Genomic DNA, 25,035 nt, shown 5'->3' with positions numbered 1-25,035 from the left:
CCGCGGCATGTGGGATCTTCCCGGACCGGGGCGTGAACCTGTGTCCCCTGCATCGGCAGGCGGACTCTCAACCACTGCGCCACCAGGGAAGCCCCATAACCCATTTTTTTAATGTTTCCATTATATTCAGGTCTGTCCAAGCAGCTAGCATCCTCAAAACTTTTTGCAATTTGTAGAGGTATAAAAATCTACACTTGAGAGTAGTGAGGATAAATTAATGATCAATTATAATCCAAATTTATAGGTAGGTATTTTAAGTACATTCTTTATGAGTAATAATTTTTAAGCAAAAATCTACTAATCATTACATCCAAGTAAACAACTTTAACGTATTAAATGAAAATATTAAATGCAAGTAGAATATACTAATTATCTGGTCATTACACTGGGCGGTCTCATATTGAGATTATCTCTTATTTGGTAAAGAGGAAAGGAGAATTTACATCATCTTCATCATGAGAGGTTAATGTTGTAAAACCCAGAAAGACATCCTCCAGACAAGAGGAAATTTATTATAATGAATGAACTTAAAATGTGTAGCCTAAAACTCTTCTTATATGAAAAATAAGAACAAATGTAACAAAACAAGTGGTGGCAAACCAATAAAGATGTTATTTGATGAGTTTACTATAAACTCCAAATAAAGGAAAACAGGAGAGAACTGATACAAAACAGAGAGAAGTATAAACTGAATAGACCTTATTTTCCTATTGTTTGTAAAAAGCAAATAAATGTCGAATTGTGTAACTGTAATGAAAATGAGTGAACATCAAATATTTCTAAAGGGGTTGTTTCAAAAAAAGCCAACTTAACTTTCAACTATTAATAACTGGAGCTTCCCAAAGGGATTCTTTGTTTTTAGGTCACTGTTGTTGTTGTTGTTGTTGTCTAAAATGTGGTGTGACAGACTTTCTTCATTAAGCAAAACAATATTATGTTCTTAATTCCTGTGCTTTCTGGTAAATAATGCACCAAATTCCTTTATTGATAATTTTTATTCCCTTAACTCAGTAGATTAGTCTTTTTTCCCTATTTTCTCTTCTCTTGCACATTAAATAATATTTCTAAAATAATAATAGGTAGATAATAACAATGAACACATATTGAGTGGTAATTGTAGGTCAGGCATTCTTTCAGACACATTATATATAATAATTCATTTAACCCCAGAGCAACCTAATAGGGGTAGGTGCTATCATCACCCCCATTTTAGTGATGAAGAAACTAAGGCACAGAGGATTTAAGTTATATCCCAAGGTTATCCAGCTAATGTGTTAAAATTCAAATACAGTAATACAAAAACACCATGCAGATTAATTATTCACCACATGATGAAAAGAATACGTAAAATACAAAAATGCAAAAGTTATGTCTACAGGAGGGTTTCCCTGGTGGTGCAGTGGTTAGGAATCTGCTTTCCAATACAGAGAACGTGGGATGGAGCACTGGTCCTGGAAGTTCCCATGTGCCACAGAGCAACTAAGCCCATACACCACAATTACTGAGCCTGCGCTCTAGAGCCCACAAGCCACAACTACTGAGCCCATGCACCATAACTAATGAAGCCCACACACCTAGAGCCCGTGCTCCACAACAAGAGAAGCCATGGCAATGGGAATTGCATGCACCACAATGAAGAGTAGCCCCCGCTCACTGCAACTAGAGAAAGGCCACATGCAGCAATGAAGACCCAATGCAGCCAAAAAAAAGTTGTCTATAGGAAAAACAACTTTCCAACAATGTTGAACTAATTTAACCCAGCATTATTTTCTTCCAAATTACCACTATTCACATAATAACAAATTACACATAAACAAATTACACTTTTCTGTTAGAACAGAAAAATCTCCTATGTTGCTACCTTGGAAGAGAATGGGGGCATTTTGTTTTGAAGATTATATCAGCTGAAAGGTTTTCCTTAAGCAGAAGTGAATATGGTAAAACTAATATTTTATAGAGTTGTGACCAACATTAAAAGAGTTTGAGAAACCTTCTCAAGGTTCCTTAGGGACCAAGTTCAAAGGAGTAGCCCAACCTGCAAGGGTCTCCCCATCAATGAAACCAGTAGCAGCTTCATTGGTAATCAATTGAGCAGACAAATAATATAATATAAAAATGGGTAGGTACCCTCTATATAAAAAGGAGTAAATACAGGCTGCCTGAAGATTATCCTTAGCATACCACTTCCTCACAGTCTAAGCAGATGCTGAAATAAGCTTGCTAAAGAAGATGGTCAAGTTAACATCTGCAGACCTTCAGGAAGAGATTAGACAAAGCCTGGTAGGAATGATGGTGACTCATCCTAGCAAATACAGAGACCCACAGCAAGAGGTGATTGTGTATACAGGATACACACACAAAGACAAATAGTGAAAGAAAAGCAAAACACTGCAAGACTGAGCAATTCATTTAAAAAAGAGAATTAATATTTAACTTTTTTAATTAAAGTAATAAAAATGGTTAAGTAAAACATAATGTTAAAAGAAATAATTTGTGAAACATATGCCTAAGAAATAATATAATATTATTTGGAAAATTGTGATAACTAAAAAATGCACAATGTAAACCGTATAGTAACCATTAAATTAGTAGAACAAAGAAGTATATCTAAATTAGCCAACAAAGGAGATAAAATGGAAAACTGAAAGTATACTCAATCCATAAAAAGACAGTAAAGGAGGAAAAGAGAGACAAAAAAACAAACAACATTTAGAACAACAGAAAAAATAAGAAAACTGTAGATTTGAACCTAAAAATATTAAAAAATTATATTAAAAGTAAATTGAATATTTGCATTTAATAATTAATAACTGTCTCCATTCAGAGACATGATCATATACATCAAAAATTATAAACAACTTCACAAAAGAGTTCTTAGCACTAATAAGTAAAGTTAGCAAGGTGGCAGAACACATGGTCGACCTAGAAAAATCACTTGTTTCCATACACTAACAAAGAAAAATAGAGAAATAAAATTTGAAATATATATATAAAATAGCACATAAATGCCTGAAATATTTAGGTACAAATTTCAGAAAATATGTGCAAGAACTGCACACTGACAATGACAAAACACTGTTGAGAGAACTTAAAGAAGACCTAAATAAATGGAGAGATATACCATGTTCATGAATTTAAATACTGAAGGCTGTTAAGATGTCAGTTCACAAATTGATCTGAAGATTCAGCACAATCTCATTCAACATTCCAGGAAAGCTGGCTGGGTTTTTTGGAGGGGTGTAGGTACTTGTTTTAGTTGGGAATTTTTTGTTTTCTTTTCTTTTGTTTTGCGGTACACGGGCCTCTCACTGTTGTGGCCTCTCCCGTTGCAGAGCACAGGCTCTGAACGCGCAGGCTCAGCAGCCATGGCTCACGGGCCCAGCCACTCTGAGGCATGTGGGATCTTCCCGGACCGGGGCACGAACCTGTGTCCCCTGCATTGGCAGGCCGACTGTCAACCACTGCACCACCAGGGAAGCCCCATAGCTGGGTTTTTTTGATACTAATTAAAAGTTGATTCTATAATTTATATACAAATGCAACATACCTAAATCAACCAATGCATTTGTGTGTGTGTATGTGTTACAGCAATTCGGTCTTTTTTTTAATAGGTCTTTATTGGAGTATACTTGCTTCACAATACTGTGTTAGCTTCTGTTTACACCAAAGTGAATCAGCCATGTGCATACATATGTCCACATATCTCCTCCCTCTTGAGCCTCCCTCCCATCCTCCCTACCCCACCCCTCTAGGTCATCACAAAGCACTGAACTGATCTCCCTGTGCAATGCTGCTGCTCCCCACTACCTAAATATTTTACATTTGGTAATGTATACCTGTTGATGCTACTCTCACTTTACCCCAGCTTCCCCCTCCCTCCCCACATCACCAAGTCCATTCTCTATGTCTACATCTTTATTCCTGGCCTGCAATTAAGTTCATCAGTACCATTTTATTTTTAGATTCCATATTTATGCATTATCACACAGTATTTGTTTTCTCTTTCGTTTTTTTTAATAGCTCATTATTTTATTTGATTTTTTTCTTTACATCTTTATTGGAGTATAATTGCTCCACAATGGTGTGTTAGTTTCTGCTTTACAACAAAGTGAATCAGGTATACATACACACATGTTTCCATATCTCTTCCCTCTTGCGTCTCCCTCCTTCCCATCCTCCCTATCCCACCCATCAAGGTGATCACAAAGCACCGAGCTGATCTCCCTGTGCTATGCGGCTGCTTCCCAATAGCTATCTATTTTACGTTTGGTAGTGTATATACGTCCATGCCACTCTCTCACATTGTCACAGTTTACCCTTCCCCCTCCCCATATCCTCAAGTCCATTCTCTAGTAGGTCTGTGTCTTTATTCCTCTCTTACCCCTAGGTTCTTCATGACATTTTTTTTTCTTAAATTCCATATACCTGTGTTAGCGTATGGTATTTGTCTTTCTCTTTCTGACTTACTTCACTCTGTATGACAGACTCTAGGTCCATCCACCTCATTACAAATAGCTCAATTTTGTTTCTTTTTATGGCTGAGTAATATTCCATTGTATATATGTGCCACATCTTTATCCATTCATCCGATGATGGACACTTAGGTTGCTTCCATCTCCGAGCTATTGTAAATACAGCTGCAATGAACATTTTGGTACATGACTCTTTTTGAATTATGGTTTTCTCAGGGTATATGCCCAGTAGTGGGATTGCCGGGTCATATGGTAGTTCTATTTGTAGCTTTCTAAGGAACCTCCATACTGTTCTCCTTAGGGGCTGTAACAATTCACATTCCCATCAGCAGTGCAAGAGTGTTCCCTTTTCTCCACACCCTCTCCAGCATTTATTGTTTCTAGATTTTTTGATGATGGCCATTCTGACTGGTGTGAGATGATATCTCATTGTAGTTTTGATTTGAATTTCTCTAATGATTAATGATGTTGAGCATTCTTTCATGTGTTTGTTGGCAGTCTGTATATCTTCTTTGGAGAAATGTCTATTTGGGTCTTCTGCCCATTTTTGGATTCGGTTGTTTGTTTTTTTGATATTGAGCTGCATGAGCTGCTTGTATATTTTGGAGATTAATCCTCTGCCAGTTGCTTCATTTGCAAATTTTTTCTCCCATTCTGAGGCTTGTCTTTTGGTCTTGTTTATGGTTTTCTTTGCTGTGCAAAAGCTTTGAAGTTTCATTAGGTCCCATTTGTTTATTTTTGATTTTATTTCCATTTCTCTAGGAGGTGGGTCAAAAAGGATCTTGCTGTGATTTATGTCATAGAGTGTTCTGCCTATGATTTCCTCTAAGAGTTGGATAGTTTCTGGCCTTACATTTATGTCTTTAATCCATTTTGAGTTTATCTTTCTGTATGGTGTTAGGTAGTGATCTAATCTCATACTTTTACATGTACCTGTCCAGTTTTCACAGCACGACGTAATGAAGAGGCTGTCCTTTCTCGACTGTACATTCCTGCCTCCTTTATCAAAGAAAGGTGACCATATGTGCGTGCGTTTATCTCTCAGCTTTCTATCCTGTTCCATTGATCTAAATTTCTGTTTTTGTACCGGTACCATACTGTCCTTTGATTACTGTAGCTTTGTAGTATAGCTTGAAGTCAGGGAGGCTGATTCCTCCAGCTCCGTTTTTCGTTCTCAAGATTGCTTTGGCTATACGGGGTCTTTTGTGTTTCCATACAAATTTTGAAATTTTTTGTTCTACTTCTCTAAAAAATGCCAATGGTAGTTTGATAGGGATTGCATTGAATCTGTAGATGGCTTTGGGTAGTAGAGTTATTTTCACAATGTTGATTCTTCCAATCCACGAACATGGTATATCTCTCCATCTGTTTGTATCACCTTTAATTTCTTTCATCAATGTCTTATAGTTTTCTGCATACAGGTCTTTTGTCTCCTCTAGTAGGTTTATCCTTAGACATTTTATTCCTTTTGTTGCAATGGTAAATGGGGCTGTTTTCTTAATTTCACTTTCAGATTTTTCATCATTAGTGTATAGGAATGCAAGAGATTTCTGTGCCTTAATTTTGTATCCTGCTACTTTACCAAATTCATTGATTAGCTCTAGTAGTTTTCTGGTAGCATCTTTAGGATTCTCTATGTATAGTATCATGTCATCTGCAAACAGTGACAGCTTTACTTCTTCTTTTCCAACTTGGATTCCTTTTATTTCTTTTTCTTCTCTGATTGCTGTGGCTAAAACTTCCATAACTATGTTGAATAATGGTGGTGAGAGTGGGCAACCTGGTCTTGTTCCTGATCTTAATGGAAATGCTTTCAGTTTTTCACCATTGAGGACGATGTTGGCTGTGGGTTTGTCATATATGGCCTTTATTACATTGAGGAATGTTCCCTCTATGCGTACTTTCTGCAGGGTTTTTATCAAAAATGGGTGTTGAATTTTGTCGAAAGCTTTCTCTGCATCTATTGAGATGATCATATGGTTTTTCTCATTCAATTTGTTAATATGGTGTATCACATTGATTGATTTGCGTATATTGAAGAATCCTTGCATTCCTGGAATAAACCCCAATTGATCATGGTGTATGATCCTTTTAATCTGCTGTTGGATTCTGTTTCCTAGCATTTTGATGAGGATTTTTGCATCTATGTTCATCAGTGATATTGGCCTGTAGTTTTCTTTCTTTGTGACATCCTTGTCTGGTTTTGGTATCAGGTTGATGGTGGCCTCATAGAAGGAGTTTGGGAGTGTTCCTCCATCTGCTATATTTTGGAAGAGTTTGAGAAGGATAGGTGTTAGCTCTTCTCTAAATGTTTGATAGAATTCGGCTGTGAGACCATCTGGTCCTGGGCTTTTGTTTGTTGGAAGATTTTTAATCACAGTTTCAATTTCAGTGCTTGTGATTGGTCTGTTCATATTTTCTATTTCTTCCTGGTTCAGTCTTGGCAGGTTGTGCATTTCTAAGAATTTGTCAGTTTCTTCCAGGTTGTCCATGTTATTGGCATAGAGTTGCTTGTAGTAGTCTCGTAGGATGCTTTGTATTTCTGCAGTGTCTGTTGTAACTTCTTTTTCATTTCTAATTTTACTGATTTGAGTCCTCTCCCTCTTTTTCTTGATGAGTCTGGCTAATGGATTATCAATTTTGTTTCTCTTCTCAAAGAACCAGCTTTTAGTTTGATTGTTCTTTGCTATTGTTTCCTTCATTTCTTTTTCATTTATTCTGCTCTGATTTTTATGATTTCTTTCCTTCTACTGACTTTCGGTTTTCTTTGTTGTTCTTTCTCTAGTTGCTTTAAGTGTAGGGTTAGATTGTTTATTTGAGATTTTTCTTGTTTCTTGAAGTGACATTGAATTGCTATAAACATCCCTCTTAGAACTGCTTTTGCTGCATCCCATAGGTTTTGGGTCTTCATGTTCTCTTTGTCATTTGTTTGAATCCCCATAAGGTTATCAGCTGATTTTTCAGCAGAAACTCTGCAGGCCAGAAGTGAGAGGAAATATACTTAAAGTGATGAAAGGGAAAAAACTACAACCAAGATTACTCGACCGAGCAAGGATCTCATTCAGATTTGGACCCATAGGTTTTGGGTCTTCATGTTCTCTTTGTCATTTGTTTGAATCCCCATAAGGTTATCAGCTGATTTTTCAGCAGAAACTCTGCAGGCCAGAAGTGAGAGGAAATATACTTAAAGTGATGAAAGGGAAAAAACTACAACCAAGATTACTCGACCGAGCAAGGATCTCATTCAGATTTGGTGGAGAAATCAAAAGCTTTTCAGACAATCAAAAGCTAAGAGAATTCAGCACCACCAAACCAACTTTACAACAAATGCTAAAGAAACTTTTCTAGGGGGGAAACACAAGAGAACAAAAAGACACACAAAACAAACCCAAAACAATTAAGAAAATGGTAATAGGAACATACATATCAATAATAACCTTGAATGTAAATGGATTAAATGATCCAACCAAAAGACAAAGACTATCTGAATGGATACAAAAATATGACCCATATATATGCTGTCTACAAGAGACCCATTTCAGACCGAGGGACACATACAACTGAAAGGAAGGGGATGGAAAAAGATATTCCATGCAAATGGAAATCAAAAGAAACCTGGAGTAGCAATACTCATATCAGATAAAATACACTTTAAAACAAGAATACTACAGGAGACAAGAAAGGACACTAGATAATGATCAAGGGATCAATCCAAGAAGAAGATATATCGATTATAAATATATATGCACCCAACATAGGAGCACCTCAATACATAAGGCAAATGCTCACAGCTATAAAAGAGAATATTGAAAGTAACAGAATAATAGTGGGGCACTTTAACACCTCACTTACATTAATGGACAAATGTTCAAGACAGAAAATTAATAACGAAACACAAGCTTTCAATGAAACAACAGACCAGATAGACTTAATTGATATTTATAGGACATTCCATCTGAAAACAGCAGATTACACTTTCTTCTAAAGTGCACATGAAACATTCTCCAGGACAGATCACATCTTTCGTCACAAATACAAGAAAACTGAAATCACATCAAGCATCTTTTCTGACCACAATGCTATCAGACTGGAAATCAATTACAGGAAAAACAACTGTAAAAAACACAAATAGGGCTTCCCTGGTGGCGCAGTGGTTGAGAGTCCGCCTGCCGATGCAGGGGACACGGATTCGTGCCCCGGTCTGGGAGGATCTCATATACCGTGGAACGGCTGAACCCGTGAGCCGTGGCTGCTGAGCCTGTGCATCCGGAGCCTGTGCTCCACTACGGGAGAGGCCACAATGGTGGGAGCCCCGTGTACCGCAAAAAAAAAATAATAAATAAAATTTAAAAAATTAAAAAATCTGAAAGAGAAATTAAGGAAACACTCCCATTTACCACTACAACAAAAAGAACAAAATACCTAGGAATAAACCTATCTAAGGAGACAAAACACCTGTATGCCGAAAACTATAAGACACTGATGAAAGAAATTAAAGATGATACAAACAGATGGAGAGATATACCATGCTCTTGGATTGGAAGAATCAACATTGTGAAAATGACTATACTACCCAAAGCAATCTACAGATTCAATGCAATCCCTATCAAACTACCAATGGCATTTTTCACAGAACTAGAACAAAAAATTTCACAGTTTGTATGGCAACACAAAAGACCCCAAATAGTCAAAGCAATCTTGAGAAAGAAAAACGGAGCTGGAGGAAACAGGCTCCTGGACTTCCAACTGTACAACAAACCTACAGTAATCAAGATAGTATTCTACTGGCAAAAAAAAAAAAGAAATATAGGTCAATGGAACAGGATAGAATACCCAGAGATAAATCCACGCACATAAGGTCACCTTATTTTAGATAAAGGAGGCAAGAATATACAATGGAGAAAAGACAGTCTCTTCAGTAAGTGCTGCTGGGAAAACTGGGCAGCTACATGTAAAAGAATGAAATTAGAACACTCCCTAACACCATACAGAAAAATAAACTCAAAGTGGATTAAAGACCTAAATGTAAGGCCAGACACTGTAAAACTCTTAGAGGAAAACATAGGCAGAACACTCTATGACATAAATCACAGCAAGATCCTTTTTGACCCACCTCCGAGAGAAATGGAAATAGAAACAAAAATGAACAAATGGGACCTAATGAAACGTCAAAGCTTTTGCACAGCAAAGGAAACCATAAACAAGACAGAAAGACAACCCTCAGAATGGGAGAAAATATTTGCAAACGAAGCAACTGACAAAGGATTAATCTCCAAAATTTACAAGCAGCTCATGCAGCTCAATATCTAAAAAGGAAACAACCGAATCCAAAAATGGGCAGAACAACTAAATGGACAGTTCTCCAAAGAAGATAAACAGACTTGCAAAAAACACATGAAAGAATGCTCAACATCAGTAATCATTAGACAAATGCAAATCAAAAGTACAATGAGGTAGAGAGGAACCAAGATGGCAGAGTAGAAGGATGTGCTCTCACTCCCTCTTGCGAGAACACCAGAATCACAACTAGCCGCTGGACAATCGTCGACAGGAAGACACTGGAACTCACCAAAAAAGATACCCCACATCCAAAGACAAAGGAGAACCCAAAATGAGATGGTAGGAGGGGCGCAATCACAGAAAAATCAAATCTCATAACTGGTGGGTGGATGACTCACAGACTGGAGAACACTTACACCTCAGAAGTCCACCCCCTGGAGTGAAGCTTCTGAGCCCCACGTCAGGCATCCCAACCTGGGGGTCTGGCAACAGGAGATATTCCTAGATAATCAGACATTGAAGCCTAGTGGGAATTGATTGCAGGATTTCAACAGGACTGGGGGAAACAGAGACTCCACTCTTGAAGGGCACACACAAAGTAGTGTGGGCATTGGGACCCAGCGGAAGGAGCAGTGTCCCCAGGGGAGACCGAACCAGACCTACCAGCTAGTGATGGAGGGTCTCCTGCAGAGGCAGGTGGGTGGGGGGAGGGCTGTGGCTCACCGTGGGGACAAGGACACTGGCAGCAGAAGTTCTGGGAAGTACTCCTTGGTGTGAGTCCTCCCAGAGACTGTCATTAGCCTCACCAAAGAGCCCAGGTAGGCCCCAGTGTTGGTTACCTCAGGCCAAACAACCAACAGGGAGGGAAGCCAGCCCAACCCATCAACAATCAAGGGGATTAAAGTTTTACTGAGCTCTGCCCACCAGAGCAACAGTCAGCTCTACCCACCACCAGTCCTGCCCATCAAGTCTCTTAGATAGCCTCAAACACCAGAGGGCAGACAGCAGAAGCAAGAAGACCTACAATCCTGCAGCCTGCAGAACAAAAACCATATTCACAGAAAGATAGACAAGATGAAAAGGCAGAGGGCTATGGACCAGATGAAGGAACAAGATAAAACTTCAGAAAAACAACTAAATGAAGTGGAGATAGGCAATCTTCCAGAAAAAGAATTCAGAATAATGATAGTGAAGATGATCCAGGACCTGGGAAAAAGAATGGAGGCAAAGATCAAGAAGATGCAAGAAATGTTTAACAAAGACCTAGAAAAATTAAAGAACAAACAAACAGAGATGAACAATACAATAACTGAAATGAAAACTACACTACAAGGAATCAATAGCAGAATAACTGAGGCAGAAAAACACATAAGTGACCTGGAAGACAGAATGGTGGAATTCACTGCTGAGGAAGAGAATAAAGAAAAAAAAGAATGAAAAGAAATGAAGACAGCCTAAGAGACCACTGGGACAATATTACGTGCAACAACATACACACTATAGGGGTCCCAGAAGGAGAAGAGAGAGAGAAAGGACCAGAGAAAATATTTGAAGAGATTATAGTCGAAAACTTCCCTAACATGGGAAAGGAACTAGCCACCCAAGTCCAGGAAGCACAGCGAGTGCCATACAGGAGAAACCCAAGGAGAAACACACCAAGACACATAGTAATGAAATCGGCAAAACTTAAAGACAAAAAGTAATTATTGAAAGCAGCAAGGGTAAAACGAAAAATAACATATGAGGGAACTCCCATAAGGTTAACAGCTCATTTCTCAGCAGAAACTCTACAAGCCAGAAGGGAGTGGCATGATATACTTAAAGAGATGAAAGGGAAGAACCTACAACCAAGATTAATCTATCTGGCATGGATCTCATTCAGATTTGATGGAGAAATCAAAAGCTTTGCAGACAAGCAAAAGCTAAGAGAATTCAGCATCACCAACCCAGCTCTACAACAAATGCTAAAAGAACTTCTCTAAGTGGGAAACACAAGAGAAGGAAAGGACCTACAAAAACACACCCAAAACAATTAAGAAAATGGTAATAGGAACATACATATCGATAATTACCCTAAACGTGAATGGATTAAATGCTCCAACCAAAAGACACAGGCTTGCTGAATGGATACAAAAACAAGATCAATATATATGCTGTCTATAAGAGACGCACTGCAGACCTAGGGATACTTACAGACTGAAAGTGAGGGGATGGTAAAAGATATTCCATTCAAATGGAAATCAAAAGAAACCTAGAGTAGCTATACTCATATCAGATAAAATAGACTTTAAAACAAAGAATGTTACAGGAGACATAGAAGGACACTACATAATGATCAAGGGATCAATCCAAAAAGAAGATATAACAATTATAAATAAATATGCAGCCAACATAGGAGCACCTCAATACATAAGGCAACTGCTAACAGCTATGAAAGAGGAAATAGACGGTAACACAATAATAGTGCGGGACTTTAACACCTCACTTACACCAATGGACAGATAATCCAAAGAAAAATAAATAAGGAAACACAAGCTTTAAATGACACAGTAGACCAGATAGATTTAATTAATATTTATAGGACATTCCATCCAAAAACAGCAAACTACACTTTCTTCTCAAGTGCGCATGGAACATTCTCCAGGATAGATCACATCTTGGGTCACAAATCAAGCCTCAGTAAATTTAAGAAAATTGAAATCAGATCAAGCATCTTTTCTGACCACAACGCTATGAGATTAGAAATGAATTACAGGGAAAAAACGTAAAAAAACACAAACACATGGAGGCTAAACAGTACTTTACTAGATAACCAAGAGATCACAGAAGAAATCAAAGAGGAAATCAAAAAATACCTAGAGACAAATTTCAATGAAAACACGACGATCCTAAACCTATGGGATGAAGCAAAATCAGTTCTAAGTGGGAAGTTTATAGCTATACAAGCCTACCTCAAAAAACAAGAAAAATCTCAAATAAACAATCTAACCTTACACCTAAAGGAACTAGAAAAAGAAGAACAAACAAAACCCAAATTTAGCAGAAGGAAAGAAATCAAAAAGAGCAGAAATAAATGAAATAGAAACAAAGAAAACAATAGCAAAAATCAATAAAACTAAAACCTGATTCTTTGAGAAGATAAACAAAGTTCATAATCCATTAGCCACACTCATCAAGAAAAAGAGGGAGAGGACTCAAATCAATAAAATTAGAAATGAAAAAGGAGAAGTTACAACAGATACCGCAGAAATACAAAGCATCCTACGAGACTACTACAAGCAACTCTATGCAAATAAAATAGACAACCTGGAAGAAATGGACAAAATCTTAGAAAGGTATTACCTTCCAAGACTGAACCAGGAAGAAACAGAAAATATGAACAGACCAATCACAAGTGATGAAATTGAAAGTGTGATTAACCATCTTCCAACAAACAAAAGTCCAGGACCAGATGGCTTCATAGATGAATTCTATCAAATATTTAGAGAAGAGCTAACACCCATCCTTCTCAAACCCTTCCAAATACTTGCAGAGGAAGGAACACTCCCAAACTCATTATATGAGGCCACCATCAACCTGATACCAAAACCAGATAAAAATACTACAAAAAAAAAGAAAACTACAGACCAGTATCACTGATGAATATAGATGCAAAAATCCTCAACAAAATGCTAGCAAACAGAATCCAACAACACATTAAAAGGATCATACACCACGATCAAGTGGGATTTATCCCAGGGATGCAAGGATTCTTCCATATATGCAAATCAATCAATGTGATACACCAGATTAACAAATTGAAGAATAAAAACCATATGATCATCTCAATACATGCAGAAAAAGCTTTTGACAAAATTCGACACCCATTGATGATAAAAACTCTCCAGAAAGTAGGCATAGAGGGAACCTACCTCAACATAATAAAGGCCATATACGACAAACCCACAGCAAACATCATTCTCAATGGTGAAAAACTGAAAGCATTTCCTCTAAGATCAGGAAAGAGAAAAGGATGTCCACTCTCACCACTATTATTCAACATAGTTTTGGAAGTGCTAGCCATGGCAATCAGAGAAGAAAAAGAAATAAAAGGAATACAAATTGGAAAAGAAGATATAAAACTGCCACTATATGCTGATGACATGATACTATACATAGAGAATCCTAAAAATGCCACCAGAAAACTACTAGAGCTAATCAATGAATTTGGTAAAGTTGCAGGATACAAAATTAATGCACAGAAATCTCTTGCATTCCTATACACTAATAATGAAAAATCTGAAAGAGAAATTATGTAAACACTCCCATTACCATTGCAACAAAGAGAATAAAATACCTAGGAATAAACCTACCTAGGGAGGCAAAAGACCTGTATGCAGAAAACTATAAGACACTGATGAAAGAAATTAAAGATGATACCAACGGATGGAGAGATATACAATGTTCTTGGATTGGAAGAATCAACATTGTGAAAATGACTATACCACCCAAAGCAATCTACAGATTCAATGTAATCCCTATCAGATTACCAATAGCATTTTTTACGGAACTAGAACAAAAAATCTTAAAATTTGTATGGAGACACCAAAGACCCCAATAGCCAAAGCAGTCTTGAGGTAAAAAAAAACGGAGCTGGAGGAATCAGACTCCCTGACTTCAGACTATACTACAAAGCTACAGTAATCAAGACAATATGGTACTGGCACAAAAACAGAAACATAGATCAATGGAACAAGATAGAAAGCCCAGAGATAAACCCACGCACCTATGGTCAACTAATCTATGACAATGGAGGTAAAGATATACAATGGAGAAAAGCAAGTCTCTTCAATAAGTGGTGCTGGGAAAACTGGACAGCTACATACAAAAGAATGAAATTAGAACACTCCCTAACACCATACATAAAAATAAACTCAAAATGGATTAAAGACCTAAATGTAAGACCAGACACTATAAAACTCTTAGAGGAAAACAAAGGAAGAACACTCTTTGACAATAAATCACAGCATGATCTTTCTTAATCCACCTCCTAGAGTAATGGAAATAAAAACAAAAATAAACAAATGGGACCTAATGTAACTTCAAAGCTTTTGCACAGCAATGGAAACCATAAACAAGATGAAAAGACAACCCTCGGAATGGGAGAAAATATTTGCAAAAGAATCAACTGACAAAGGATTTATCTCCAAAATATATAAACAGCTCATGCAGCTCAATATTAAAGAAACAAACAACCCAATCTAACAATGGGCAGAAGACTTAAATAGACATTTCTCCAAAGAAGACATAGAGATAGCCAAGAGGCACATGACAAGCTGTTCAACGTCACTAATTATTAGAGAAATGCAAATCAAAACTACCACGAGGTATCACCTCACACCAGTTAGAATGGGCATCATCAGAAAATCTACTAACAACAAATGCTGGAGAGGGTGTGGAGAAAAGGGAACCCTCTTGCACTGTTGGTGGTAATGTAAATTGATACAGCCACTATGGAGAACAGTATGGAGGTTCCTTAGAAAACTAAAAATAGAATTACCATATGATCCAGCAATCCCACTACTGGGCATATACCCAGAGAAAACCACAATTAAAAAAGACACACACACCCCAATGTTCATTGAAGCACTATTTTCAATAGCCAGGTCATGGAAGCAACCTAAATGCCCACCGACAGACGAATGGATAAAGAAGATGTGGTACATATATACAATGGAATATTACTCAGCCATAAAAAGGAATGAAATTGAGTCATTTGTTGAGACGTGGATGGATCTAGAGACTGTCATAGAGAGTGAAGTAAGTCAGAAATAGAAAAACAAATATCGTATATTAACGCATGTATGTGGAACCTAGAAAAATGGTACACGTGAACCGGTTTGCAGGGCAGAAATTGAGACACTGATGTAGAGAACAGACGTATGGACACCAAGGGGGGAAATCCGCAGTGGGGTGGGGATGGTGGTGTCCTGAATTGGGCATTTGGGATTGTCATGTATACACTGATGTGTATAAAATTGATGACTAATAAGAACCTGCAGTATAAAAAAACAAACAAACAAAACAACTAATACTAAACTTTCTTTGGGTTATTTGTATGGAAATATGTTAATATAAATGTTTCAGACATTACATGAAATTCTTAAAAATCTTATATGTTCTGGTATAATGTTATAAGTCAAAATTCTAGTTATTACTTTAAAATGTATATCTCAGAAATAACTAAATTTCCTTGTCAATTGCATTATTATGAGCTTTCATCAAATCTTTAACCGTGGTCATTTTTAAGTGTTTTGTCATTTACAGACAGTTCTGGGTGTACTCTGATGCTTTTGCAAAAATGTTCCTATAAAAGGGTTTCATCTTCAAGGAATTCATGGAAAAGACTCTGACAAGTACAGGTTTCTGGTAACTGACTATACTGCTGAAGTGAATGAATAAGCATTTTCAGAACTCTAATGGAAAACTGATGAATTCATAAAAGTGCTAACAAAAGATCAAGATGAAAAAAAAAGGAAAAAACAATAATAAGTCAGAATCCCCCCACCCGCATTTCTGTTAATGTTTTGGAATCCATGTAGTATGGACTTTATTCTTTCTTTGATGTATAGTTACTTATGCATTCTCATGAATATAATCTCTGGGTCCTCAAATTTTCTATTTTTTTATGCTTAGTGTTTTATAAAGTTAGTTATATTATTTTTCATTTACACGTTCAAAATTAAGCTAGAGTTAATGACCTCAAGAAAAAAATCACCTCACACCATACATTCTTTTTAACCAGGTTTCAATTAACTGGAAAATTTGGGTAATACTGTGTAATGAACCTCTCTCCCTCTTTCCTCCCTCTCTTTCCCCTCCCTCCTTCCCCTCTCCCTCTCCTCCTTACTTCCTTCCTTCCTTCCTTCCCTCCCTCCTGCCTTGCTTCCTTCCTTGCTTTTTCCCCTCTTTCCATCCTTTGACATAATCTAATCTTTGCTCCAGTTTTAGCTTTATTTTTTACATAGAAACATTAAAAATAACAAAATCCCAACTCCTAAACTACACATTTTCCTCCTTCAAAGCTCATACAATCCTAAAGCTATAAATTCCTTGTCTTCTAGATGATAATACAGAGGCCCAGGAAGTTCAGATGTCCTGCCCACTTTCATTCTCACAGGAGAGTCATAATTAGGTCCCAGATCTCCAGCGCCATTTGCATTACACAACTGCTCCTCTCATTTGGTTGTGTGTGCGTGTGTCTCCCCTGTTCTGCTCTTCCTTCCAAGCCTTCTCCCTTCCACAGACAAATATTAAATACCAAGTATGTGCCAGCCACTGTTCAAGGTGTTAGGAGATATGAAGATGAACAAGGCAGTCTCTGTTTTCTAGAAAGTTACAATTTAGTGAGGGATTCAGACAAGTAACAAATAATTACAGTACAGCATGAAGATGGGTGCCTATGAAGGTGGTCAAAAGATACAAACTTCCAGTTGTAAAATAAGTAAGACATAGGATGTAATGTACAGCATGGCAACTAGTTAATAATATGGTATTGATTATTTGAAATTTGCTAAGAGGGTAGACCTTACAAGTTCTCATTACAAGAAAAAGAAGTTCTTTGGAACTATGTGTAGTTGTTACTGATCAGGGTCCTTGGGCTCTACCCTGCTTTTGCTCCCGGAACCTCAGAAGTGGCAGTTGTGTTTTGGCCTTTATGTATCTTGCTTATAACTTGCCCCAACTGCTCATGCATGTGGTTATTTTTAGTCCCTTATAGTTTCTTTGTATTCAGTTGCTGGAGGAGTTGAGGAGATGTTTGTCCAGGTGCAAGCACTACAGTAAAGGGTCCCAGGTCCCAGGTCCCAGCCTGTTTCATAGTGACAGATGTTAACTAGACCTATTGTGATGATCATTTCCACTGTATACAGATATCAAATCATTGTTATGTTGTACACCTAATGTTAGATGTCAATTGTATAATTTTTATAATTCAATAAAAAATGAATTATATCTATCCCTTGAATATAAAATAAAAAATTAAATTAAAACATTTTTTAAATTTAAAAAAAAAGTACAATGAGATTGCACCTCACACCGGTCAGAATGGCCATCATCAAAAAATCTACAAACAATAAATGCTGGAGAGGGTGTGCAGAAAAGGGAACCCTCTTGCACTGTTGGTGAGAAGTAAATTGATACAGCCACTATGGAGAACAGTATGGGGAGTTCCTTAAAAAACTAAAAATAGAACTACCATATGGCCCAGCAATCCCACAACTGGTCATATAGCCTGAAAAATCCACAATTCAAAAAGAGTCTTGTACCACAATGTTCATTGCAGCTCTATTTACAACAGCCAGGACATAGAAGCAACCTAAGTGTCCATCAACAGATGAATGGTTAAAGAAGATGTGGCACATATATACAATGGAATATTAGCCATAAAAAGAAACGAAATTGAGTTATTTGTAGTGAGGTGGATGGACCTAGAGTCTGTCATACAGAGTGAAGTAAGTCAGAAAGAGAAAAACATATACCGTATGCTGACACATATATATGGAATCTTAAAAAAAAAAGATTCTGAAGAACCTAGCGGTAGGACAGGAATAAAGACGCAGACATAGAGAATGGACTTGAGGACATGGGGAGGGAGAAGGGTAAGCTGGGACGAAATGAGAGAGTGGCATGGACATATATACACTACCAAATGTAAAACAGATAGCTAGTGGGAAGCAGCCGCCTAGCACAGGGAGGTCAGCTGTGTGCTATGTGACCACTTAGAGGGGTGGGATAGGGAGGGTGGTAGGGAGACACAAGAGGGAGGGCTTATGAGGATATATGTATACGTATAGCTGATGCACTTCATTATACAGCAGAAACTAACACAACATGGTAAAGCAATTATACTCCAATAAAGGTGTTAAATAAATTAATTAATTAAATTAAAAGTAAAATTTTTTTTTAAATTTTAAAACAACAAATACATGGAGGCTAAACATGTGCTACTAAATAACCGAGGGATCACTGAAGAAAGCAAAGAAGAAATTAAAAAACCAAAGCATTTTTGAAAAAGAACCAAGATGAAGGTTTACATTACCTGATTTCAAGAGTTACTATCACGCTACAGTAATCAGAGCAATTCAATATTGGCATAAAGATAGGCATATAGATCATTAAATAAAGAGTTCATAAATAGATCTACAGATATGTGAATAATGGATTTTCAAATAAATACAAAAATAATTCAATGGGGGAAGGTATTCTCTTCAACAATTGATACCAAAGCAATAGAATAGCCATATTAAAAAAAAAAAAAAAGAGAAGCTTGACCATTACTTCATACCATACATAAAAATTAGGTTTAAAAAAACGGATCATTGACCTAAGCATAAAAGTCCAAACATCATAACACTTCTAAAATAATCCAAAAGGAAAAATATTCTTAAATATTAAGGTAATCAAAGATTTCTTAAACAAAACAAAAAGCGCATGCACATGCATGCGCACACGCACACACACACACACACACACAAAGACACACTATGAACCACAGGGAAAAAAAAAAGCAAAAGTCTGGGCTTTATCAAATAAAAAGCTAGTACTCTTCAAAATATGCCGTTAAGAAAATGAAAAGGCAGGCCAAAAACTGGGAAAAAATACTTCCAGTGTTTCTGACAAAGAATATGTATCCAGAAAAAAAAAAAAGAACTCTTATAACTCAATGTTAAATAGACAGCCTAATTTATTTTCATTTGGCAAAAGACTTGAACAAACTCTTCATTAGAAAAAATATATAAATGGCCAACAACCATGTGAAAAGATGCCTCATCATCATTGGTCATCAGAAAGCTGTACATTAAAATCACAATGAGCTAACATTACACACTCATTAGAAGGTTAAAAAAAATTTTAAGTGATAGCAACAAGTGGTGCCAAGAAAATAGAGCACCTGAAACTCTCATACACTGATGATAAAATGTAGAATGGTATATTCACTTTGGAGAACATTTTGGCAGTTGATTATAGAGTAAAAGTTAACCATATGAATGAAACACTCCCCTCCCGATATTTAGCAAGAGAAATTAAAGCATACATCTACTAAAAGACTTGAACATATATTCATAGTCCAAAACTGGAAGCAACCCAAATGTCCAACAACATGTGAATGGATAGATAAAATGTGGTCTATTCAAACCATGGAATATTATTCAGCCATAAAGGAAACAAACTACAAATACATGTAACATGGATGTAATATCTCCAAAACAAAATGCTTAGCAAAAGAAGAGAAACAAAAGTGTACATACTCCATGATTCTACTTGAATGAAACTGTAAAAGAAGAAAATCTAATCTGTAGTTCTATAAAATACATCACTAGTTGTCTAGATCTACTGGAGTAGTAATTGACTACAAAGGGAATGAGAAACAATTTTGGCACTAATGGAAACATAAATTTTGAGTGGAGTTGTGGTTACACAGATATGGTCAAACTCGTCTAAACATACATGTAAAATTAGTTCATTTATTGTATATATCTCAGTAAGGTTGATTTTTTTTTTTTTTTTTTTTTTTTTTTTTTTTTTTGCGGTACGCGGGTCTCTCACTGTCGTGGCCTCTCCCGTTGCGGAGCACAGGCTCCGGACGCGCAGGCTCAGCGGCCATGGCTCACGGACTCAGCCGCTCCGCGGCATGTGGGATCTTCCCGGACCGGGGCACGAACCCGTGTCCCCTGCATTGGCAGGCGGACTCTCAACCACTGCGCCACCAGGGGAGCCCTCAGTAAGGTTGATTTTTAAAGGAAAATATTTATTCTATACATAATAATAAAATAAAATGTCTGAATCATAAAGAGATCTGAATATTAACTCAAATAGCCCAAATAGTCTAACTGAAAACTTAGATCATTCTCCATCTGTTTATTCATTCACTATTGTGGTTTATAAATGTCAATTTGATTAAGCTGGAATTTTTGTCCCAGAATCCTTTTAACTATATGGTCCTGAGTTACAATTGGCTAAAAAAGGAATCTGCATGAGACTTAGAAGGCAGAAGTGAGGCAGCAGCCTTACTTTCTGAAGGTCATTGTGGTTAGATGTAGTGATGGACTCAGAGATACCCATGGCTTCTAAATTGTCTTTGCTCTTTTCCATCCCATATCCAGCTTCTTTCCCAACTACACTCCCAACTGACACTATAGCTCAGATACACCACGAGATACTTGCTGTAGGACCACAGAAGTGGTATGTACATAGAAGCACCATTCCCTCCTCCCCACATAGTTTTGACTTCCCTTGCAATATGATTTCAGTATCTGAACATGTTTGATTTCTCAGATGAACTGATGCTTTCTTCTCTGATCATCCAATTTCTCTCATAGATCTTAACTTTCCCAATTCTTCCAACAATCATATAAGGCCTAATACCTATAATAAATCTATTATGACAGGCGTTAGCAAATTTTTTCTGTAAAGGGCTATAGAGCATATATTTTAGGCTTTGCAAGCCAAATGATGAAATCAAGGATATTGTGTAGGTACTCATATAACAAGAGAGAAACAAATTTCTACAATTTTTATTGATAACAAAGTAAAATCATAATTGAGTACAATTTTTATAATACCTATCTACTAATTAGAAGAATGAAATTTCTTTTTTTTTGGTGGGGGATAACATTATTTTTAGTTGGGATTCAAAGTTACTGTTCCTTACCCCCTGAGCACACAATATTACTTGAGCATATCCAACACTTCCAACACTTATAAGGCATTTATAAGAGTCTACTAGAAGTCTATTCTTGATATTTGCCCTTTAGCATGTCATTAAATTGCAGATTAATTACTTCCAGCTGAAGAACAGATGGAAGCCCCTGGGTTTGCTGGGTTAAATGGATTTTGAAATATGGAAATTTCCTTTACATTTGCATTAAGGTCTAAATGTACTTGCAAGTAATGGGAGGAAGTATTTGCAAGGCATATATCTGAGAAAGGAATATTTAATATAAAGAACTACAACTCAACAACAGAAAAACGCAATCCAAATTCAAAAATGAGCAAAGGACTTGATATTTCTCCCAAGAAGATATGCAAATGGACAAAAAGTACATGAAAAGATGTTCAGCATCACTAACCATTAGGGAAATTCAAATCAAAACCACAATATGATACTACTTCACACCCATATACACACAAACACACACACACACACACACACACACACACAAAATGCTGGCAAGGATATGGCAAAATCGGATCCCTTGTTTATTACTGCTGGTGGGACTATAAAATGATGTAGCCACTGTAGAAAACAGTTCAGCAGTTCCTCAAAAAGTTAAGCATAGAATTACCATATGCTCCAGCAATTTCACTTTTGGTATATCCAAAGGAAGCAAAAGTAGGGACTCAAACAGATACTTGTACACCAATGTTCATAATAGCATTTTTCACAATAACCAAAAGGTAGAAACAGCCCAAACGTCTATAGATGGATGGATAAACAAAATGTGGTATATATATAAACAATAAGATATTATTTATTTTTTAAAAGAAATAAAATTCTAATATGTGCTAACATGGATGAATCTTGACAACATTATGTTAAGTGAAAGGAACCAGATAAAAAAGGACAAATATTGTATGATTCCACGTATATGAGGTACCTAGAATAGGCAAATTCTTAGAGGCAGAAAATAGAATAGAGGTTGTCAGGGGCTGGAGAGAGAAGTAAATGGGGAGCTCTTTCTTAACAGTTTGTTTGGGATGATAAAAACATTCTAGAAATGGACAGTGATGATGGTTGCACAACATTGTGAATGTTTGTAATGCCACTGAATTGGACACTTAAAGTGGTTAAAATGATAAATTTTATGTATATATATTTTACCACAGGAAAAGAAATTTAAGAGCTGCTAGAACCATAGTTTGGGCTTAGACAATACATCTGCTACAAAGTTGTGTAAGAATGAAGATCTCAATTCTTGTCTTTTGACAGCACCTATGTGTATAAAGTAGTTTAACATTACTCATTATTGAAAAAAATATTAGTTGACATTCAAATGTCTTACCCGAAGTATAAGTTTATCATATAAGTGCTGTTTTGCCTTTGTAATTTTAGGTTGAATTCATTAAGAAACATTATCAAGTCTTCAGCAAAGGCTAATTTTCAAAGCCATGCAGTGTGCAAAAAATACTGGGTGAGGGCAATTCTTCAGAAAAATTTCACTCTCTTCCATGAGCTCAGAAAAATCACAGTAAAACTTTACCACTGCTAAGCCATTACATTGCTTTGTGGTAGGGAAAGTTAGAATATTCAGCTTCCATTCCTGGCAAAAATTCATGGAACTGATAATGGTTAAGTTTATAAGAGCTAATGAAGTTTACCACTGATGACACCAGTTCAAAGACACATAATAAATTCAAAAGTGCCTCTGGTGAATAATAGAATAAATAGCCATAGACTTTAAACAACTTTAATTTTCATAGGTTTTGCCCGTTTGTCCAACTAATTCTTTTTCTGCTCCACACATATTTTACCACCATAAGTAGTAATACATCTTAGCAGATTCCACTTCAGCTTGTACTAAGTTCATTTTTTTCTGAACTTCTTTGAAAATATTCTCATTTGTAGTTGTTCCACACACACTATTCATAGGGGCTAATTCTTCAGTCAATTCAAATTCGTCATTGCCTCAAAAGAAACAACAACTGAGTAGTATCAGTAACATCTATTGATTCATCAAGGGAAAATTATTCATTTGCCTTGTTTTTTAATTGGCTGTTCATGTTACTTCCAATATCGTCGACTCTTCAAACAACTGTTCTCACCAAATGGTTAATAGTCTTAAATGAGTTTATTTTCTCTGAATGCATTTCTTTGGTTGCCACAGTCAAGCACAGTTTAATTAACTCATTATTCTTAAACAGCTTTCCTTGCTTTGCTAACAAATGAGAAACCCAGAAACTTACTTTGGTTGTAGTCTCATTTTCACTTTTTATTTTTGTGAACAAATTCTTCTGTAATGGATATTTCATTTTAAATTATCTGATTTTTCTTTCCTTTGCATTTCTAGGAGTTGGAAATATTGTGATAAGTACTTAGTCTGGTAATGCTGACATATACTGTGCTCTTCCAGCACAGCTATCATGTTATTTCACGAAAACAAAATGCTTGGCCATCTACTGAAACAACAAAATAATTCACACTTCACCGTGCCTTGAAAGAGCAACATTCAAAGTCTACCTTTCTTGTTTTGACACAATAGGTATGCACTGATAATAAAAAATAAGTAAACAGGTAAAATGTCACAGTCTGGCAATATGCATGGCACTTGAAACACTGCAGTTATAGCTGCATCACTGCCATTTGTAGTGTGTTATGCAGCAGGGCGAAGTGATAAAAGCACCACAGACAGTCTTGCAGCTACAACTCTGCCTTTTTAGCATGAACACACTCATGGATGACACATTCATGAAAAGGGTGGCTGTATTCCAATAACACTTTACTTACAGATACTAAAACTTGAATTTCATATCATTTCCATACCATAAAATACTATTCTTTTGATTTTTTCCACCATTTAAAAATGTAAAAACACTCAGCTTAAAATCTGTACAAAAATAGGTAGTGGGTCATATTTAACCATAGGGGTCATAATTTGCTGATTTATTCAATAACTCATAGTGGTTATGTCTCACTGACTGAACTATGACACAATATATATTCAGTGCCAACTATGTTTCAGATCCCTGCCAGGCAAAGAAGACACAAAGATGAATATTACAGGGTATCTGTCCTCAAAAGATCTATATACATTCAATAGTTTTCTGTAATAAAAATTTAACAAGTATTTGCCTGTCCTCTACTAGATACTTGGCATGATATTGTGTGAGATACCGATAGCTTTACTCCTTAAATCTTTCTCAGCCTTGTTTCGGAGACAAGTCATGCCCATATCCAGTTACCTACTGCTGTGTAACAAGTTACCACAAACTAAGCAACTTAGAAAAACACACATTTATTATCTCACAGTTTCTGTGGGTCAGGAGTTCATTCATGGTTTAACTGGGTCCTCTGGCCTAGGGTCACACAACTGCAAAGGTGTTAATTAACTGTCTTCTCATCTCGAAGCTCGATTGGGAAAGAATCTCTTCCCAGGCTCACTCAGGCTGTTAGCAGAATGTATTTATTTTTTTGGTGGTTCTAGGAGTGAGGGTACTAGCTTCTTGTCTAGCATCTGGAGGCCTCTCTCAGTTCTTAAAGGCTACTCTAGCTCTGTGCCTCCCAGCATGACCACTTACTTCCTCA

This window comes from Tursiops truncatus, chromosome 3 (genome assembly GCF_011762595.2).
Source record: "Tursiops truncatus isolate mTurTru1 chromosome 3, mTurTru1.mat.Y, whole genome shotgun sequence".
NCBI classification, from domain to species: Eukaryota; Metazoa; Chordata; class Mammalia; order Artiodactyla; family Delphinidae; genus Tursiops; species Tursiops truncatus.
This window is presented reverse-complemented; position numbering follows the sequence as displayed.